A 15,515-nucleotide genomic window follows, 5' to 3' on the forward strand; every position below is an offset into this window, starting at 1 on the left:
AATTCAGAAATTGTTGCTTAGATTGCTTAAATTACCATGAGACATCAAGCTACATAGAACTATGATCGACAAACATGATATTGTTTTGAAAACAGTCTGAAAAATTGGAGGTAGAATGAATTAAAGATATTGTGGTCATGTAAACAAGTGCATTATGTCCATGTTAATCCCCTAGTTCCAAAATCATGATTGTATTCTCTATTTATTTCTCCTATATAATTTATTTCAAATTAAAGTAGAAATTCTAATGTTTCTTCTTTTGGCTCGATTATTTCAGCAACGTATTGACAGTTTTGGTAGACATCTTGGATGTATCATAGCAATAAATTCTTGGCACATGACGTATTGTGTGTACGATAATTATGATCAGAAGAAAAGCATACAAATAACTATAAGAATAACAACAATAACACACACTTACTATAATAATGAGTATAATTACGATATTTACTATAATTATAAATATAACAATGATTATTATGATACTGCTGCTATTACTACTCCAACTACTACTACTAGGAAGTAGAAGATGAAGAACGGGGAGGAGAATCGTTTCAGCGAAATTAGTGGTTATATTCTCTATATATGATTGAGGCATACACTCAAATTTAAATCATAATCAAACAGGCATCTGAAGTTTTTAGATGCTTACTATTTGCTTCATGTTGTTGAGAATCGCCCCCGGCTGGATCGCACCCTGCTTCCCTGAATCAACAAACAAACTTTGAGAAAAGATTTTTGTCTCCCTTTAAATCAAAGTCGTTTTACAAACTTTTGACCATCGAATAATACCCGCATTAATTCAGCTAAACTTGACACGAGGTTATTTTCGGCTAATTGTTTATCGTGTATTTTGTAAAAAGATACAAACCCTCGTGTAATTTAAATAACGTTGGAAATTTGGAATTGAATTGGGGCCTTGAGCAAAGAATACACGTTAAGATGAACAAAAGTGCGAGGTAGTTTGCACTGCCCATGGGATCATAAAATATGTCATCCAAATCGTTTGCCTGTAGGTCTGGAGTATCAAAGGTTGATAAATTTAAGATCAGATTTGCGAAGGGTCATTTTATCCAATTTTGATCTGACAAATTTGAAGCATAAAAAAGAATCAAAAGCAGTTAGAGAAAAGACATCTCCAAGTCTCCAGCGGTAAGACAATTAATGACGAGCACAAGTGAAGACTAATCTAAGACGCGTTTATAGTGACGGCAGACTTCTGTGGGACGTTTACAATTTTACTGCGATCATTTGAGTTCGATCGTCATCACAAGTGCGTGTAAAAACTGAAGTTTGATTTGGACCCGTCGTCTTTGACCACAAATTTCATCATGATCCCGTCATCAAAATGGAAAATAAATGTCACAAGTAATTTAAAAAATAACCTCAGCAACAACACAATAATTTTTTGTTGTTGAGAAATTCGAATAAAGATGAACGATATATGGTCCAAGTTTCATGACAACGGCTTGTTCCATTATTAAGATATCCTGCGAACAAGTTTATGGAAGAATAATAATAAATTTTTCCATACAAAAACAAAATAAATACTAGAATTTAATTCGTCACGAGGACGAATAAGGTGGTCTGTCTTCAAGTCTTATGATAGATTATAATATTTACTGTATCGAGAAAGGGAGAAGTTATAGAGACATGTAGACAATGATGATCATGATGATGATCATGAGGATGATGATCTTGATAGTAATGGTGATGACGATGATGATGATGATCATTATCGTGATCCTGAAAATGAGGGGACATTCAGATAGCATATAGTCTCAGCTACAACATACTCAACAATCAACAAAAATCAAGCTGAAATAACGGCGATATTTCTCGCGAAAGACATGAATGTAGAATCCAGATTTGAGAAAAAGTCATCTCCCATAAGGATTACACGCAAAAAGTAATGAATCAAGTGATAATAGGGTAATAATAAAGTAAATATAGTTGTTTATTACATTATTTGCGATTCTACGTGTTTTAATATTCAAAGGAGATGGTACAGTGGAAGGTCAAAAAGAAAAAAAAGTGAAGAAAAAAATAGTTGGAGACGCCCGGACTCGAACCAGGGGCCTCGAGGTCGAAAGTCAAGTGCGTTACCGATATACCAAAACATTTCCCTTAGAGATTAGGGGAGCCTTCCAAAGTTGCGACTGTGCCGCGACGCGTCGGGGCGCAGAGCAGGATATGAGAACAAAGGAGGCGCCTTATTGCGCCCATTTGCGCCTTTTTGCGTCGGATACGAGAGGACTTCAGATGGTTCCCAGCTCATTAAAATCTGGCTATTGTTTGGAGTCTCATTGTTACGAAATTACCCCGCCAGGGGGGCGCCCCGGTGAAGCACTTGACACTTTGTGAATGGGAGCTTAAACTTTGAATAGCTTTCGCGCCCTTTCGCGCCCGGTCCGGCGCATTAGTTATTCATGTATAGTGCCTGCTTGTGTGTCGCTCTCGTCTTGCGAGATTTGACTCTGAAAAGCATTACTTTGGCTACTGATTTGTTTTAATATTATTTTACGTACATGACATTGGTTACAATGTTTGTTCTGATTGTTTATTTTCCTCTCAACATCGGAGTTCTGTAGGCGTTAACGTTGACATGATTGTTCATTATTTCATCTCCTCCTGTTCTGTTCATGATTGTGTTCAGTATATTAATTTTAATACAAATTGATTTGTTCACGACAAAAACAACTTTATTTTATACTTACCCCACTCTCTCTGACATTGTTTTCCTCGTGCATGTTTTGACACTTTATTTGATTCATATTACATTAAAATTGTGTATATTTCCTCTAGCGATGTTATCGCATGTTTTGTTTTCTTTAATTTTCGTTGCATCTTGTAAACAGTTCTGTCGTATGATCATTATAAATCATATAATTATATCATCAGTCTGTTATTTCAATACATAGATCCTTTGAATCTTCTTAAAATTAGATAACGTATTTTTAAATCCTTGATGTTGAAAATGATACTTAATCAAGAATGTCGTAGTTTCTCCTCGAATTTGATTAAAAAAGCGTTTTATCTGTATTACGATTTTTGTTTATGCATATGATATCCGTATTATCGGGAACATCATCAATATGTTTCGTTAGAAGGAAGACGCTCATTTTCAGAATGTTCTTTCTTTGCAAAACACTAATGTTACGAACAAAATTAAATACACTGTACCCGTATCATCGGGGATATCGCAAAACTCCCAGGCAGATTATCAATTGCAAATCAACATAGTAAATTATGCCTAAATCGTAAGAATAGAACATGCATAAAAAAAGAAGAGCGTTACCAGGAAATAATGTTTGAAATTTCACCTCGAACATATCTCAAGAAGAAATTAGTTTATCATTCTGTTCCAAAGAATTTTAACGAATATTTCTATACGAAGAAGGGGGGGGGGGGGGGGGTTACAGCCGCGGCCAGTTTTAGATCTAGGTCATTGTTGAGAAGAACTGAAATACGTATATATTGTGCTTAATTGGGGCCACGTGGTATCGAAAGAGCGTAGTGCGTTCTAAAACAAATAATACAAGATATGGCAATTCGTTCAATTGCTTCTCGTAACAGAACTGTCTCACTAGCTGTCTAAATAATAATCCATCATGCGCGTGTTGGTGTCAAGTAGTAGACGGAATTTATAATGATTGCGTTGTTTTGGGCCATTTTTTCTTTAGGGGTGGGGGGGCTAGCCCTTATTCATCTTCTACTGGGTCATCACGAAACACAAATAGTGTTTAAATTTTCCGCAATCCCTTTAGCAGGCGCGGATCCAGGATTTCTTAGGGGAGGTCGCCCAATTTTTTTTTTTGCTCTTGAAAATGTGAAAATCGCGCCGGCCGAAAAGTCGCTTAGTTTGGGGGGGGGGGGAGGGGAGGGAGGGGGGAGGGGAGGGGGTAGTGAGCACAATTTTTTTTTTTTTTTGCTCCCGAAAATTTGAAAATCGCGCCGGCCGAAAATTCGCTCAGTGGGGGGGGGGGGGGGGGGGGGGGGGGGGGGGGGGGGGGGGGGGGGGGTAGTGAGCACATTTTTTTTTTTTGGCCCTCGAAAATTTTAAAATTTGCACCCCCCCCCCCCCCCCTTGAGCGCCAGGGGGGGGGGGGGGCAAACCCCAGAAAAGGTAAACAAAATAACCCCCCCCCCCCCCATGGATCCGCCACTGTCCTTCAGCGCCGAGGGTAGAAAAGCCTATAGAAAAGTCAGCTGGACAATAGCAATTTAATGTTGGTCGAACAATCAGGGAGAAATACTGGGCACACATGTACACAATATTAGCCCACGTCTTCAATATAACCAGGAAATCCCGATATAACTATTTAAGCACATGCTCCCAATATGAATCTCAAATCTGGCTATTGTTTGGAGACTTATTGTTATAAAGGGGTACTTTTCACGCACCAAAGTCCGGCTCGTCTAGTACACAAAAGTCCGGCTCGTATTGACTTTACACACCGGACTTAGGGGGCTGTTTTCAAAAGGAGGGAATATGCATATGTAGAGATATGAGTGTGTGAGGTATTGTGAATGGATATTTGAAAGCGTGTTCACTCGTCACACAACATAACTCTTATTTTTATTTCAGCTACGAGGAAACAAGGTTGCACTGACAATAAAATACATGAAAGAAAGTATTCCCTTTTCGTTATGTTTATTGGGTACTGATGAGGCTGGCCGTACACTTGCAAAGTGTAGCCAAGCACATGCCGAAGAATCGGAATGAGTATGCATAAATGAGAAATGTGAATATTGCACGGAGTTACATAATGATCAATGATGATAATGAACATGAATAAATGCGATGTACATAAATAGAGCTTACGACAATAGTAGAAATGAAGTCGAAAGTCCAATGAAGATGAAGAGAGTTGAGAACGAAGGAAGGGGCTCACGCGATGAAATGTGCGGAGGCTTGATGGCGGAAACGCGACTTCGTTGACGTGGTTGAAGAACCGTGAAGAACGCGATGTCGTCGCCGACGCTCGTGATGATGATGAATGTAGATGGAGCTCTCGGGCGAGAATAGAAGAGAAGAGAAGAGATGTGTGACGCTCGATGACGAAAGCAGTGAGTCGCTTGATGTCGGAGGCCAAAGTGGAAAATGCAGACATCAAAGCCGGTAGTGGTGCTGAGACGGTGAGTCGCTCGATTGATGAGCCGAACTTTGATGGTGAATGTTTAGATGAGCTGCGGTGAGTCGAGCTCATGTGAGTGAAAGACTACCGGTGAAGAAACTGGCAACTCCCAGCGGATAACCAAGCACCATATATGTCGGAACTAGATTTAACTGTTCCACTGGAAGACTGCAGCCCGATGAACACGGCAGAGAAAGTGAAGATGTGCCGATACGATAGAGGTGAAAGGCACGGTAGAATCAAGCCCGGAGAAGAAATCATGCAGAAACGTGTTGACTCAACTGACATGTAAGCAGGAGTTGTTGACTCGACCGAGGTGTAAGCGGGAGTGAAGAAAACCTCGTGGTGATGAAAATACGCGGGTGAACGATGCGCGGAACCACGATGCTCGATTGGAGGAATGAACACGCGTGGTACGAATAATGAATATAAATAAGTACCGTGATGGAAAAATACAGGAGACATGAATTAATGTACGGTGAAAGTAGGGCATGTAAGAGCCGCTACACATATGCGTACCCTACATAACACTCAGTGGGGGGGGGGGGGGGGGCGGTGCGCTTAACGGCGAAGCGCTCTTTGTGAATTGTGAATTTGTGAATGGGAGCTTAACTTTGAAAAGCTTTCGCGCCCGTTCCAACGCATTAGTTATTCATGTAATCCCCGCGTGTGTGTCCGCTCTCGTCTTGAAAGATTTGACTCTAAAATTTTCACTTTGGCTACTGATTTGTTTCATTATTATTTTACGTACATGACATTGATTTAGATTCTTATTCTGATTGTTAATTTCCCTCCCAACATCGAAGTGTTTTAGGCATTGACGTTGGCATGATTGTTCATTTCTGTTCATCAATGTGTTCAATACTTCAATTATATTAATTTGTTCACAAACAAAACAGAAACGATATGTATAGTTGTATTCTTTCTGTATGTTTTGGCACATTATTGTTTCATATTGCATTATTTTGTTCTGTCATCCGATCAAAATAGGTAATATATCTATATCATCAATCTGTTCATTCTCATGCAAGATCGATCTAAAGAATAGAAACGTAGGTTCTCTAAATCTTTGCAAAATCAGCTATTGTATTTTAACACCGTGATTTCAAAATGATACTTATAATCAAAGACATTGTAAGATTCTGCTTGAAATAAGATTATAGGGCGTTTATAAATATGTCATACGAAACGAACAAACATCTGCAAATTAAAGATATTACAGAAATGATAATCGTATTGTCGGGAGCCTGCATTATCAAAACGTTTCGGTAAATGGAAGACGCTCTTTTTCGAAATGCACTCACCCAAATTCTGCTCGAATCATAAGGAACACTGTCTCCCTGCAAAATTATAAAACTAATTTTACGAAAAAAAAACGAATATCTGCATTATCGGGGAAATCGATATACTCCCAGAGAGATTATTATTTGCAAATAAACATTGTAAATTATGTTTGAATCGTATGGGACCTTGAAGAAAGAAGGAGTGTTTATCGGACACGATATTCGTTATTTTCACCTCGAACCATTCGAAATCGCCTATATATGTTCCAAACATGAAATTTGATTGAATATTTCTTCGTGAAGAAACTGTATTGGTGGTGGCATTTGACGTAACAATTTGTTGTCATCAATTGCTCGTGAGGTTTTGACGTTTCATATTTGTTAGCTAGCGCTAGTAAAGTCTCTTGTTTTAACGTGCACTGCATTGGTGCACTGTATTTAGTTATAAGGCCTGAACACGTCATGTTCACATTGGGTGTTATATAGCATACGGATATTATAGTACATGTAACTTTTACAAGGACATTGTTATTGCAACGCAATGACAAAAGACAGCTCTTTGAGCAGCTAATAGTTGGTGCGCCCATTGTTCCGCTCATAAGCGGCTATCACCAATTACCGGGCATTATTTGTTATTGCATCATTAGTTTTCTATTTATTTATTTATTTTTGGGGAGGGGGATATCGTATTACGAATTCATGACCCTTATGCATAATGACCATGTTCTAAAATTACAAATAGCGGTCTTCATGAATAGTTGTCCAATGAATAGCGGTCCTTATAACTAGCGAGCGGCGCCCTCCTGATGGGCCTCTGCCATTTACGTCCGGCCGTTCACTTCGCCGCCCCCCCTCCCTCACACACACACACACATAATACGCAGCCTTAATAGTGTACCTAAAGGCCCGGTCACACAGCCCTCCACGGGCGTATCGCGGCCGAATCACGGCCAAAAATTTCTGCCCGTGAAGCAGACGCTGTTGGACGCTTTGAGGTCGCGATAAAGACGCGATACAGCCGTACTTTACCCGTCGTTACACGCGGTAAGAAATTCACACGCGGTTGGCCGCGCGAAAAAGTTTTGGGCTGCCCAAAAATTTAGACCGCGGGTAATCGCGGGCGGTACACGTGGTACACACGCGGTAAAGACGCGGTACAGACGCGGAACGAACGTGCTAGGACGTGCTACGGCCGCGGTTAAGACGTGGTTACACGCGGAATTGGACGCAAAATTTTAGCGGGTAATCGCGGGTGGAGCACGGTCATAGCACGTTTGTTCCGCGTCTGTACCGCGTTGTAATCACGTGCATTAGCGTGTGTACCGCGTGTAAGCGTGGTAGGCCGCGGTACCGCCGCGCTTCACCCGCGATAAGGACGCGGAACAGTCGCCGGCGTCTGTTCCGCGGGCATACCACGGGTAAACCGCGGGTAAGCCAATTTTGCACATTTTTCCACCACGGGCAACCGCGGGCAAAAAAAAATCGCGAAATTTTACCCGCGATACAGACGCGAAAGGCTGTGTGACCGGGCCTTTAACAAGAATCTATAGCAAGTCGGACAATTATAGAGATCAAACAATAGCCTTGCTCGGCCGCGTGAAATCCTGCCACAGCATTCGAACTTTTCTTTTGTATTCGTTCTATAGAACTCTACTTTATCTTAAAGCGAGGTGAAATGAAAAGAGCGTCATCATGAGTAGATCTTTTGTTTGATGTTATCCTTCTTCTCCCTAGTTAAGTCAAACCTCAATTTAGGCCTATCCATAAAAGGTAGCTTCCTGTACCGTTTGCTTTTTTTTTTTTTTTACCTGACTGCTACATGAAGCATATGCTCTGAATTAGGCAAACAGGTGACCGGCGGCTTTAAGACCTCTCCGAACGAAATATAATGTTGAGTTATGCCTTACCAAAGGGCACTAGCATATCGACTTGGTTTCTAACCAGGGAGCTCCCGGTTACGAGCTGCTCTGCTCTACCACTGGGCTCAAGCGCCTCCCTCCTTTTAAAAAGATCTTTTAAAATATGCGTGTGTTTTTTTTTTTTTTTTTTTTTTTTGTGATTAAGAATCAAAACATGTTTGGTATGTTTTTGTATCTGTGCAGTATGATTTCAAAATTTCACTTTCGCCACTTAATTATACAAATCTACGAATAAATGATTCGAATGTTAGAGCAGAACTCGATGTTTGTATTTGTGTCCCTGCCCGTTTTGCGATCATTTAGTACATATAGCGCAAAGTAGAAGTCGAATGATAAATTATCACCATGAACTGCTTAATGTTTTGTATGGCATTTCCATTTGCTGCTCAACTTTATCGCCATCAAGCTACGCTTTTTGTTTACATCTTCATGACACACATGTTTTATAATCTCGATATAGTTCCTAGACTCTTTTTTCTATTCATTCCACTTTTAAAAAGAGCTATGGAATTATTATGATTTAAAACGCATTAAGGACGGGCAATTTTCGAAGGCAAATCTCTGGCGTGATATCCTGCCACAGCATTTTATGTTTTTTCCTTTAGAGCGAACTTTTCTTTTGTATTCGCTCCATACAGAACTCTACTTTATCAAACAGCGAGTTGAAATGAAAAGAGCGTCATCTTAAGTAGATCTTTTGTTTGATGTTATCCTCCTTATCCCTAATAAGCAAACCTTCAATTTATTAGAACCAAGTCAAGGGAGGAGAAGAAGAAAAAAAGAGGATTTTACTGACAAAATATATATTCTTCCAAGCTCAGGCTGTGGCAACGCGTAGCGTGAATATGAATGACGGGAGAGAAAGATAATTCCTTTGTCCATTATTAGGACGCTAGAATAATATCGCGATGTGGGAATTATACAAATATGTTGATAATCATTCAAATTACAAACATAACAAGCGTCCTAAAAAGGAATCAATTTGCCAACTATAACCGCATACATGTATTCATTCACATCATTCGCCTTTTATTTTTTTTGTTGTTGGGGACAATCAAGCTCGCAATTAAACAGCCATTAATCGTACATAGTCATCTTTATTTCACATTTCATACAGTCGTCACAAAAACTAAAAGGAGGCGTATTAAACCCAACAAAAATAAAATGTGTGTTGATTGCCCCCCGAAACAAAGACGCTCCCACCAGACAAGTTCATGCTGTGCTGTAGCAATGTACATCGCAAAGCTTCCACAATGATTGGAAAGATAATACCCCGCCCGTTACGACGCAAAACGGCGCGAGAAGAATAGATCGCGACGCGAGAAGAATACATCAAGTTTTTACAAACAATGGAGTGTTTATCAGAACGAGAACCGGAGGAGGGGAAGACAGGCTTTGGCCGACAAATACTTGCTATATATCAAGTTTAAGCTGTACCGCGCATCCCGAGCGAGAACAATGACGCGAAAGATAATCTTCCATCGCCTGGTAGGGCGCAAAAGGGCGCAAGAAGAATAGAGCGGGTTTATACCAACAATAGACAGTTTCTTTTCATATGCAAGAATCAGATGAGGGTGACTATTGCGCCCCTTCGCGCCCCTTTGCGCCTCAATGCGTCTCTTGAGACGCGACTGTTCTATTCATCGCGCCCCGACGCATCCGGGCACAGTCGCAACTTTGGAAGGCTCCCCTTACACGTAAACGGAAAAAGGAATTTTCAAATCCCACTTTGCAAGTGAGATATGAGCATGATCCCGGCATCTGATCGAAAAATGAAGGGCACACTTTTGATAGCTCATTGTCTCAGCTACAACATATCCAAAGCTCAGCGAAAACGAAGCTAAAACAACGGAGATTTTGCTCGCGAAAGACAGGAGTGTAGAATCCAGTTTTGAGAAAAAGTCATGTCCCATAGAGAATACACGCAAAATGCGAAAAATTGACATGCCTCCTTTAATCGCAAAAATACACCCTGATACTTTTGTCAAAAATAAAAATTGTGAATATTACATTTGTAGAAAATTGTCTCAGCTAGAACATATCAAAATTAAAAAGAAAATTGATCCATATTTACAGAGATACAATCAATTTTCCAAAAATATGCTGACGTCATAATATGCAAATTGAATTTTTGAGTTTGGAGGCCATTATGATGACGTCATGAGTTAATTGAGGATAAAATGAGACATGAAATCATATCTCCGACTCATAATCTATCCAAATATGAAAAAATATTAGGAGTTTCTATCTATTCTAAAGAGTTACAATGAATTTTATGTAGGCATGTTTTTGCCCATGTATTGTGGATAAAGATAACGTAAATCCGCGCGTGCTGTCAACTTTGACGGACGCTCGTTGCGTAAATAAAAGGTGAACAAATTATCAAAATGCTTGGAAAAATGTACCGAATATGATGACAGAAAAAAATCGGCGATTCTATGTTGCAAAATGCCAGTACGCGCGAAAACGCGCGCGCATGCGCGTGTGCGTAATTTTTTATCAAATGCTCCATATGGCCTGAAACGTATGCAAAAAAAATTTGGGATGATTTCGAGCATTTTAAATTTTTGCGCGCGCGTAAACGCGCGGACGAACGCGCACGCGCGCATTTGCGCACTTTTATTGACCTCAACTTGACCGGACGGATATTTATCTTAATCGTGATAATTATGAATGAGAAATACTTTTCCGTCATGAAGATATGATCATTAGTTGATTTTCACAAAATGGCGCCTGGATGACGTCACGATAATTTTGACTCTCTAAAAAGTCATGCAGTTCTAAGTTAGACTAAGATCTATCATCATAGCAAGTTTCATGATAATGGCTTTATTCAGTCTTGAGATATCCTGCGAACAAATTCGAGGAAGAATAATAATAAATAATAACTAGATTTGTAATACTTGTTTGGAACAAGTATAGGTGGGCTGGTCCAACTAAAATTTGAGACAAAATGAAGGGCACATTTGAGATATCTTATCGTCTCAGCTACAACAAACTCGAAGTACAGCGTAAACGAAGCTAAAACGACGTAGATATTGCTCGCGAAAGACGGGAATGTAGAATCGAGTTTTGAAAAAAGTCATGTCCCATAGAGAATACACGCTAAATGTGAAAAATTGACATGCCTCCTTTAATCGCAAAAATACGCCATGATGCCTTTGTCAAAATAAAGAATAATTAGAACTGCATCTGTAGAAAATTGTCTCAGCTAGAACGTATCAAAATTTGGAAGAAAATCGATCAATATTTACAGAGATACAATCAATTTTCTATAAATATGCTGACGTCATAATATGCAAATTGGAATTTGAGTTCGGAGGCCATTATGATGACGTCATGAGTTAATTGAGGATCAAATGAGACATGAACAAATATCTCCGAATCATACTCTATTAAAATATGAAAAAAATTGGCGTCACCTTGCATTCTAAAGAGCTACAATGTATTTTGTATAGGCATGTTTTTGCCCATATATGCTATGTATTTACAAGAGCTCGCGCGCACGGAAATTTTGTTTAACGGTCGATCATTCCGTTTTTAATAGTCATAAAGAAACAACCATGGCATCTATTTGTTTGTAAAAATATGTAGAATATTATGAAGAAAAAAAAATGGCGATTCTATGTTGTGTAATAGTTTTACGCGCGAAAACGCGCGCGCATGTGCGTGTGCGCGATTTTTTATAAAATGCTTAAAATGGCCTCAAACGTATGCAAAATGATTTTGAGACGATTTTGAGCATTTTAAAATTTTTGCGCGCGCATTGACGCGCGGACGTACGCGCACGCGCGCGTTCTTTGACCTGAAATTGACCGGACGGATATTGACCTTGATCATGATAAATATGAATGAGAAATAACTTTTGGTTATGAAGATATGATCATAAGTTGATTTTCGTAAAATTTTACAAAATGGCGCCTAGATGACGTCATCAGTAATGTTTAATGTTGAAAACGTTATTGTGCTTTGTACATATGCCTATACATATGTGTGCTAAATTTCAAGGCTTTTGATTGAGCCATTTTCAAGTTATCCTGCCAACAAAAAAGTGGTTAGAAATAAGAAAAATAAATAATAAATAAATAAATAAATAAAGGCAATTCTAACGAAATTATAAGGTGGTCTGTACGTTATACAGCCCACCTGATAAATAAATAAATAAATAATAACTAGACTTTAATTCGTCACTTTGACGAATTAGGTGATACGTATGCTATTTTTGTATCATGAAAGTGTGCCGATTATGATCTAATGATAATATTCATAAATACGATAATAAAGATATTGATGATGATGATTTATTGTTTTAAATGACGATGACAATGATTAAAAGTGGTAAAGCGCCCCCTTCAGGTATTCGATAGACAATTGTTATATGATTAATTTACTAAACAAGCTCAAATTTTCGCCTGATTGCAGAGCCTACCAATCATTTAACTGATATTTCGACGCACTACATACGCAACATAATGAACAAGTCTAGACTGGAATGTAGTATCATTCACCTCCCATAGGCATAAGACGCATACTTCCACTACCTTGCAGTGGCGGATCCAGGGGGGGGGGGCCGAAACGGCCGCGGCCCCCCCCCCCCTATTGGCGGCGCAAAAAAAGAAAAAAAGAGAAAGAAAAGAAGAGAAAAAAGAAAGAAGAGAAGAAAAAAAGGAGAAGAGAAAAGAAAGGAGAAGAGAAAAGAAAAGAAAAGAGAAAAGAAAGAAGAGAAAAGAAGCAGAAAGAGAGAAAAAAAGGAGAAAAGAAAGAGAAGAAAGCCCCCCCCCCCCTCCTCCCTCCCTCCCACTCCGGGAATCTCCGATAAAGGGTAACTTTTCACGCAACAAAGTCCGGCCCGTAATACACAAAATCCGGCCCGTACTGACTTTACACACAGCTCTCATTTAACATAAGAAAAAGAGGATCATGGGGGACCAGCAGACGCCGATTGGGGAAGTTTTCTATATAGAGGGAGCAAGTAGCTACAAGTAGGACAGTGTGCCTTTAAGAGTCGAGAATGGAACAACCAATCATCTTCTTCCTCTAACAATATCATTAAACTATGAAAAGTCAAAGCTGCCGCGCTTCGCGCGGGAAGGGGAAAGACTGAATTCAAACAAGGATTAAGAGTCGAGAATGGTACAACGAATGGTCTTCTTTCTCTCATAATTTAATGAAGCGTCTGAAAATTACGCGCTACGCGCGAGCGGGGAAAACTGAATTCAGACAAGGATTATTTTAGAGTCGAGAATATAACAACGAATCATCTTCTTTCTCTAATAATTTAATTAAACTTTTGTCATGAAAGAGGCTTTAACCCCCCCCCCCCGATGAAAATGTCAAAAATTGTACCGGTATGGTGCTTCTAATATGACCTTGTCAGTATTGGTATGTTGAGTTGAAAAAATGGTCTGCACACTTTCCAAATTTCCGGCTCCCCTATTGGAAAATCCTAGATCCGCGCCTGCCTTAGGTACTGGTCGTACAATCAAGCTTTGTTTTAAATTGCCGTATAGTTTGGAAATTAAGAGGCAAACATCCGCCTGCAAGATTGTGTCATATTGCCAGGAGAAAAAGACATGATAGATAAGAGTGCGAGAGAGAAAGAGACAGACAGAAAGAAAGAGTCAGAGGGGAGGGTAAGGGCAGGGGAGTGGGATGGGAGTGGGATGGGGAGGGGGAGCTTAAGAAAGATAAAGAGAGAGGGAGAGGGCGAGAAGGCGAGAGGGCGAGAAGAAGAAAGATCGCGGAGACTATTAAAAAAAAAATATCAATTTAAGGCACTTTCAAAAGCTTAAAGCATCACAAATTGAACTAGACTTTAATTCGTCACTTAGACGAATTAGGTGATACGTATGATAATGGTTTACATAACGAATAATGCATTACACGATATATTATTTTGTAAAATGCTTCTCCCATTTATATGCTTCTCCCATTATGATCTATTCATATGTCAAGATTAAATTGTGTCTCCTTGATCATCATGGATCTAGGGAAGATAGATTGAAACAATATATGACCTTTGACCCTGTGCAGTAACCAGTTACACATTTGACTCTAATTTACATCATGAAGAACACCTTTTGACGATTTTATCTTATTCAAAGAAATGAAAATGTAATTGATAAATGATTATCATCATTATGATCATGATCATGAGCGCGATCATGACATCTTATTGAAAAAATGAGGGTTGATTTAGATAGCATATAGTCTCAGCTACAACATCCTCAAAAATCAACAAAATCCAAGCAGAAGTAACGGCGATATTGCTCGCAAAAGACAGAAATCATATCTCCGACTCATAATCTATCCAAATATGACAAAATATTAGGAGTTTCTATCTATTCTAAAGAGTTACAATGAATTTTATATAGGCATGTTTTTGCCCATGTATTGTGGAAAAAGATAACGCAAATCCGCGAGCGCTGTCAACTTTGACGGACGCTTATTGCGTTAATAAAAGGTGAACAAATTATCAAAATGCTTGGAAAAATGTGCCAAATATGATGACAGAGAAAATTCGGCGATTCTATGTTGCAAATTGCCAGTACGCGCGGAAACGCGCACGCATGTGCGTGTGCGCGATTTTGTTTGCGAAATGCCTTAAATGGCCTAAAACATATGCAAAAAAAATTTAAGACGATTTAGAGCTTTTTTAAATTTTGCGCGCGCATTAACGCGCGCACGAACGCGTACGCGCGCGTTTACGCACGTTTATTGACCTAAAATTGACCGGACGGATATTAATCTTAATCATGATAAATGTGAATGAAAAATTACTATGCGTTATGAAGATATGATCATTAGTTGATTTTCACAAAATGGCGCCTGGATGACGTCACGATGACTTTGAGTCTTTGAAAAGTCACGCAGTTCTAAGTTAGACTAAGATCTATCATCATGGCAAGATTCATAACAATGGCTTCATTCAGTCTTGAGATATCCTGCGAACAAAATTGAGGAAGAATAATAATAATTTCTTCTATACAGACACAAAATAAATACTAGACTTTAATTCGTCACTTAGACGAATTAGGTGATACGTATGATAATGGTTTACATAACGAATAATGCATTACACGATATATTATTTTGCTTCTCCCATTCATATGCTTCTCCCATTATGATCTATTCATATGTCAAGATTAAATTGTGTCTCCTTGATCATCATGGAT

The sequence above is a fragment of the Strongylocentrotus purpuratus genome, unplaced genomic scaffold (genome assembly GCF_000002235.5).
Source record: "Strongylocentrotus purpuratus isolate Spur 01 unplaced genomic scaffold, Spur_5.0 spur5_scaffold_19, whole genome shotgun sequence".
NCBI classification, from domain to species: domain Eukaryota; kingdom Metazoa; phylum Echinodermata; class Echinoidea; order Camarodonta; family Strongylocentrotidae; genus Strongylocentrotus; species Strongylocentrotus purpuratus.